The 7,289-nt window shown below is 48.3% G+C and overlaps 1 long non-coding RNA gene across 1 annotated transcript; it reads right to left on the reverse strand.

Annotated features, from left to right (window-relative positions):
• Nucleotides 1–2,181: 2,181 nt before the first annotated feature.
• LOC117884250 lies at nucleotides 2,182–5,698 on the reverse strand. The gene is made up of 2 exons (XR_004647531.1): nucleotides 5,462–5,698; nucleotides 2,182–5,341 (listed from the first exon to the last, which is right to left on the reverse strand). It is a non-coding gene; the product is annotated as an uncharacterized LOC117884250 (long non-coding RNA).
• Between the last annotated feature and the right edge of the window lie 1,591 nt (nucleotides 5,699–7,289).

Below are 7,289 nucleotides of genomic sequence, written 5' to 3' on the forward strand. Positions count from 1 at the left end.
TTTATTTCAGAGCTCTGAAATGGCACTAGGAGACCAGCATGTCTCAAATCCAGTGCAACAAATACAAACAATTTTTACCTTTTATACTTCAAACTGTTTGCATACATCTCTTTGTCTGGCTGTTCCCCCTTACCCCTCCCTTCCAGACAACTGTTACAATAAGCTCTACATAAGCTTGTGAGAAAACTTTCCCAGTCTTTGCTACCTTGGATTAGATGCCTGCAAACTAACTACCCCGCTTCTTACCTTTATTATTTCTGCTAGTGTGAGTGAAACTGCAGCCATCTGCTAAAAACGCTGACCAATACATTTCTCCTTCAGCCTACTTCAGAGCATGTAAGCAGTTAGCATAGAAGTAGGTGAGAGTTCCCAAGATGGAGTCACTGTGGTTCACAGACCCAGAGCAAAAGAGCTTCATCGGCACTTTTGGCCTTCCACTCTCCCGAGTTACCTGGTAGCTATGCCTAGTGGACCCCAACAATCCCTCCTTTGAGAACACTCAACAAACCTTTGTCAGAGTTTTCTCATACTCTAAAGACAGAATGCGATTAAGCTCCATGCAATCAGGATTATCAATGAGAGGGTATAAGGGAACTTCTGGGGTATGGGAGGTACAAATCTTACGTATGAGCACTTTACAGCAAACGAGCAAAAGAACAAGAACAAAACATACCACAACACCTGTGAGCAAGATGCGAACAATGCTTCCCCCTATATCCCCTAGTTCTCCTAAACCAGGTATCCAACCCCAAAGGGAATCCAAAATAGTGGGTTCTCCTTCCTGGGTCTTCCACTGGTTAAAGGCCCGTTCAGCTGACAAGATGTGCTTGTTAATGTCCTGTGAAAACTCGGGGACATAGGTACAACACTCTTCTCCAATAAGGGCACATACAATTACAACAACCCAAATGCCCAGAAGATAAGAAGAATTGTTGACACTAAACAAGTCAAAAAATAACAAGACCAAAAACTAAAAGGACCAGGACCATAGGTGAGGTCAGCCTACTGTGAGAAAATAAAACCAATGCTCAGGGTTCTCGCGGGGAGTATGCTGTGACTGTTCAGAAAGATCACAACGCATTCCCAGTGACCCTTACTGTCTTTTGAATAACAGCTTAAGTCCCAAATCGTCGTTAGCAGTCTTCTCCATAGGCTGGACAGTCCACTGTTTAGGAGTGGGCACTGCTTTCAGTCGAGAGTGATGAATCCAGTTCTTGTGTCCTTTGACCTTTGCCGCTGTATGGGTGACAAGCAGGACAGTGTGGGGTCCCTTCCACTTCTCTTGGAGAGGCTCGTCCTTCCAGGTCCGCACAAGAACGGAGTCACCAGGCTGCAGGGAGTGGACTGGAGTATCCAGCAGAAGAGGCTGTGAATCTTTGGTATACCTGTGAAGAGAAGAAAGAACAGCAGACAGAGAGCACATGTACTGAGACAAGAAACCACACCCCACTTCCCATTCCGCTGCCAGAACTGGGGTACCATTCATAGGCCATGCTCTTCCAAACATAATCTCAAAGGGACTAAGCCCTATCCTACCCTTAGGGAGAGCACGAATGCGAAGTAACACAAGGGGCAAGGCATCAGGCCACTTAAGAGAGGCCTCCTGACAGACCTTTGAGAGATGTCGCTTGAGTGTCTGATTTGTGCGTTCCACTACTCCACTGGCTTGTGGTCGCCAGGGTGTGTGGAGCTTCCAGGGGATTTGCAGAGCACTTGATATCTTTTGAACACTTTGAGATGTGAAGTGTGTACCATTATCAGATTCCATCCACTGAGGAAGGCCGAAGCGAGGAATGATTTCCTTAACAAACTTAAGAGCCACTGTTTTGGCAGTGTTGTTGCGACATGGGAAGGCTTCAGGCCATCCGCTGAATCGATCCACTAAGACGAGAAGGTACCTGTACCCTTGGGTCCTGGGAAACTCAGTAAAGTCTATTTGCCACACCAATCCTGGGCCTGGGGTAGGTTCCAGGGTGGCTGGTGGCACTGCTACTCCTGGTCGAGGGTTATTCTTTTGGCAGATTAAACATTCAGCTTGTACCTGTGATACTAGGGGTTTAAGTCCAGAGGTTAGAAAATATTTATTCATAAGCTGGGTAAGAGCCTCTTTGCCTGCGTGTGTGGTTTGATGCAGTTTCTGCAACACTGGTCGAATCAAGCCCTTGGGCAGGAGGATTTTTCCCTCTGTGGAATAAAGCCATCCCTCCTTTTCCTGGAGACCAAGACTGTCAGCCAGGTTTCTGTCCTCTTGGGAGTACTGAGGGGCTGCAAGCTCACCCACTGATGGGATGAGGGCATGCATTTGGGCATTCTCCTCTGTTGGTGATTTCAGGGTAGCAGCTCGCTTAGCTTCCCTGTCTGCTCTGGCATTACCCTTGGTTACATCTTGATCTTCCCTTTGATGGGCTTTGCAATGCACCACTGCTACTGCTGCGGGGAGTTGTACCGCTTCTAACAGCCAGAGAATTTGAGACCCATGCTTAACCGGAGAATCTTGGGCTGTTAGCGTTCCCCTTTGCTTCCACAAACCAGCGTGAGCATGCAATACCCCAAAAGCATACTTTGAGTCAGTAAAGATATTAACCCGTTTGTCTTTTGCCAGCTCGAGTGCACGAGTCACGGCCGCTAGTTCAGCACGCTGGGCAGGTGTTCCTGCTGGTAAACTCTCAGTATCATGGTACTCACGGTATCATGAAGAGACACAATAGCATAACCAGCCCTCCTTTGCCCATCCACAACAGTACTACTTCCATCTGTATACCATTCCAAGTCAGCATTTGGGAGTGGCTGATCTTTTAGATCTGGGCAGCTAGAATACTGAACATCTATGATTTCTAAACAGTCATGTTCCTGCTTTTCTGTCTCTGGTAGCAGTGTAGCTGGATTAAGGGAGGGACAGGTCTGCAGGGTGACTTCAGGATTCTCTAACAGCTTCGCCTGGTACCGAGCAACCCGAGCCTGTGTGAGCCAAAGACCACCCTTAGTGTCCAGCAAGGCTCGGACCATATGGGGAACATACACTTGCACAGTTCCTCCCAGTGTCAGCTTTTCAGCTTCCCCAAGCACTAGAGCAGTAGCTGCGACCGCCCTCAAACAGGCTGGCCATCCCTTTGAAACTTGATCCAGTTGTTTAGAAAAGTATGCCACGGGACGTTTCCAGGCACCTAATAGCTGGGTAAGCATTCCCAAAGCTACCCCTTTTCGTTCATGCACATACAGTTGGAACGGCTTAGATATATCGGGCAAACCCAGGGTTGGAGCTTCCATTAGCTTCCTTTTCAAGATTTTAAATGCCCTGTCCGCTTCTGGGGACCAGTGAAAGGGGTCATGTTCCGCTCCCTTAACACATTCATACAGAGGTTTAGCCCACAGTCCAAACTCTGGAACCCATATTCTGCAAAAACCTGCCATGCCCAGGAATGCCCTAAGCCGTTTACAGTTGCTGGGGATGGGAACTTGGCAGATAGCCTCCTTCCTTTCGTTTGAGAGCTGTCTCTCTCCCTGCCTGATGTGAAATCCCAGATATTGAACCTCTGAAAGAGCAAATTGGGCTTTGCTTTGAGATACTCTGTATCCTCGCAGTCCAATAAAGTTTAGGAGACTCACAGTAGCTCTAAGACAAGGGATTAGACCCACAGCAGCAATTAACAAGTCATCTACATATTGCAGCAGGAGGGCTCTGTCTGAATTATCCCACTCCTCCAAGTCTCTGGCCAAAGCCTGTCTGAACAGAGTGGGGGAATTTTAAATCCCTGGGCCAATACTGTCCAGCAAAACTGCTTCTTAACTCTTCTGTTGTCCTCATTATGCCTTGCAGTATTTTGCAGATCTCACAGTTGCTTGGGCACATTCAGGCCCCCCTTTCTCTTGATTGTCAGCAAAGGCTTAGCTGCGTACAATGTCCTTGGATTAAACCTGCTAGCTGTATTTTCCTCTCAGTTAACTCATTCTGTGCTTTTCCTTCTCCCTTTCTCGGCTTCTTCTAACTTCCAAAGGAACCTTCCACTCTTCACTCATATACCTTTTCTCCAACCATTAACACATACTCATTGCCATTATACATCCTTTCAGTAACATAACTTCTGTACAGAGCTTTGAAGCAACAAACCAGGACGAGCACACTCACTTCTGAGGATTCCACTCTGTACAACCTCTGGTATCCAATAGCTTTCCCTTTTAAACCTTAAATGCCTTCCCAGTCTTCATCCCTAGCCTTAGCTATAACCTGATTCCGCTCCACTTCAGACAACAGGGTTCTCATAAGTATATTGCAACCATCCCAGTCAGGTTTATGGCTAGCTAGACACCCTTCAAAGATAGAAATGAACTTGCTTGGATTCGTTGAAAATTCTCCTGCCTCTGCCTTAAAAGCAGCCAGATGTACAGGGTTAAAAGCAACATGCGAATATACAGACACTATGTGAACTGGCCATTCCTGAGTTCCTGGACGGGCTACCACACTCTCCGTAATCAACGGATACAATCCCACGGGGGGGGGGTTCTCTCTGGAGCCTGTGGGGGTGGCGGAGCCGAAGGGGACACCAATTCTGGCATTACAACAGTGGGAGGGTTCTGGGGTTTAGCAGCCGTTACTACCGAGCCTGTCAGAGTCAAATGGCACTTGAGCAAAATATCAGTCCTATTTCTTAACACCATAAACGTATACACATAGAGATGTTCATTCCATTTACCTGTTCTCTGACAGAACAAAAGCAATTGAAGGATCGTGTTGTAATTAAGTGTCCTTCCGGTGGCCACCTTTCTTGGCACTCTAGCTGGTACTGAGGCCAATCAACTGTACAGAACCTTTTCAATTTACTTTTAATCAACTGATCAGATCCAAACACCTTCCAGTTCACCAGAATGCATTCTAAAGGTGTACACTGTACCCTGCCGGCTGTACTCTGTCCCTGCCCCATACCAAGGGAGACTCTGGGCGTCCCCAGGTCACAACAGGCAGACACTGGGCGTCCCCAGGTCAAGACAGATAAGTCCCCACTGGACTGTTCCTACCTTATCCAAGGGTCCGGTTCTGCACCATCACCGTCGCCCTATCAACGGGACCGGTTCCCCACCGTCGCCCGCAGCTGCTTCTCCACTGTCTGTGTGCGTTGCACCGTTGTGCCCTCCGGGGTCGAGCAAACCACGTCTCTGCTGAGGCCCCTGATGAAGTCATCGGTGAGCGCTCTGGGCGTCGGTCGTCGTCGTAATCCGTCGGCCACCAGGAGGGATCCGGGCAAGGCTAAATTTCAGCCTCGAGCTCCACGTTGGGTGCCAAAACTGTTGCCTGACCCAGAACTGGGCCCCGAGATGGCAAACAGGGGGTTTGTCGCCCGGTGTGCTTGGCACCAATAAAGACACCGAGGGGAGAAAGCAAGCCAAGTTTATTTCAGAGCTCTGAAATGGCACTAGGAGACCAGCATGTCTCAAATCCAGTGCAACAAATACAAACAATTTTTACCTTTTATACTTCAAACTGTTTGCATACATCTCTTTGTCTGGCTGTTCCCCCTTACCCCTCCCTTCCAGACAACTGTTACAATAAGCTCTACATAAGCTTGTGAGAAAACTTTCCCAGTCTTTGCGACCTTGGATTAGATGCCTGTAAACTAACTACCTCGCTTCTTATCTCTATTATTTCTGCTAGTGTGAGTGAAACTGCAGCCATCTGCTAAAAACACTGACCAATACATTTCTGCTTCAGCCTACTTCAGAGCATGTAAGCAGTTAGCATAGAAGTAGGTGAGAGTTCCCAAGATGGAGTCACTGTGGTTCACAGACCCAGAGCAAAAGAGCTTCATCGGCACTTTTGGCCTTCCACTCTCCCGAGTTACCTGGTAGCTATGCCTAGTGGACCCCAACAGGCTGAAGCCAAGCAGCAGGGACAAAGCCAGAGCAGCCGTGAGGGTGGGAACGGCTGTTTGTTGCTGGCTTTCACTAGAATCCTCAGAGAGTTTTCCTCAGACAGGCAGGAGCTAGGTACAAAAGGTTTGTCAGGGAACCAAATGCAAGGAGATCTCTGTGTTATGCCTCTTCCAAAGGGGAGTTTGGGTTGGTTTCTTTTTCCTGAGTGCCTTGATTTTGACAGCCTGTTTTGACAGATCAATGAAGATATCATGGAGGACAAGGAAACATTCCATCAAACACGGCTCCCACTCTGCCTCAGGGTAGGTGGGAGCTAGAGCAGGGATCGAGGGGAAACCAGCCTGTGATGAGGAGGAAGAGCCATCCCATTTGTGTTGTAATGTTGTTTGCATTCTACTGAGAGGGAAACTGAAGCATGGAGGGGCGTGGCCTGGTCACCCAGAGAGTCAGTGACAGAGCTGGCAATAGAGCCCTCGGTCATATGGGTGGCTCTCTCTGCTGCACAAAAGCTCTGTATATCCCTGCCACTGCATAGCACAGAGGTGCAAATCCACTGCGGCTTTGCCCATGGCCCCATGCAGGGGGATGCTCTTCCCTCCATATACCTCTGCCCCACTTCAAAGCTCTGGCAATGGAGGCAGGCTGCCTGACTCGGGCATGTGTGACCCATGTCAGGTGGTCAGTGGGTTACAAGAAGATCCTGATCCTGGTCTGTATGTTCTGGTTCCCCAAAGAATGTCAGGTGAGTCTGAAATGAAAGCCAGGGATGCATTGGGCACTGAAAAAAGCAACAGAGGGTCTTGTGGCACCTTTAAGACTAACAGAAGTATTGGGAGCATAAGCTTTCGTGGGTAAGAACCTCACTTCTTCAGATGCAAGAAGTGGAAATGGAGATTTCCATTACTTGCATCTGAAGAAGTGAGGTTCTTACCCACGAAAGCTTATGCTCCCAATACTTCTGTTAGTCTTAAAGGTGCCACAGGACCCTCTGTTGCTTTTTACAGATTCAGACTAACACGGCTACCCCTCTGATATTGGGCACTGAAGTCACTGGGAAATGTATGGGCAGATGCCATGCCAGGAGTAACGGAGCTCTGCTGAAAACAGGCTTTAAAGTCTGTATCAAGGCAGCACTGACAAGCAGGCTTCCTGTCAGACAACAGCTGTCTGTTCACCCCCTGTCAGCATGTACATTGAGCATCATAGCTAACAAAACAGCTACACCACTATGTAGGAAGCCAACAGAGGCATGTGTGTGTGTGAGAGAGAAAGTATTCAGTATTCTTGAAGGCAAGTTAAAGAAGTATGGGCTGGATGCATGGACTATAAGGTGGATAGAAAGCTGGCTAGATCGTCAGGCTCAACGGGTAGTGATCAATGGCTCCATGTCTAGTTGGCAGCCGGTATCAAGCAGAGTGCCCCAA

Source organism: Trachemys scripta, chromosome 10, assembly GCF_013100865.1.
Source record: "Trachemys scripta elegans isolate TJP31775 chromosome 10, CAS_Tse_1.0, whole genome shotgun sequence".
NCBI classification, from domain to species: domain Eukaryota; kingdom Metazoa; phylum Chordata; order Testudines; family Emydidae; genus Trachemys; species Trachemys scripta.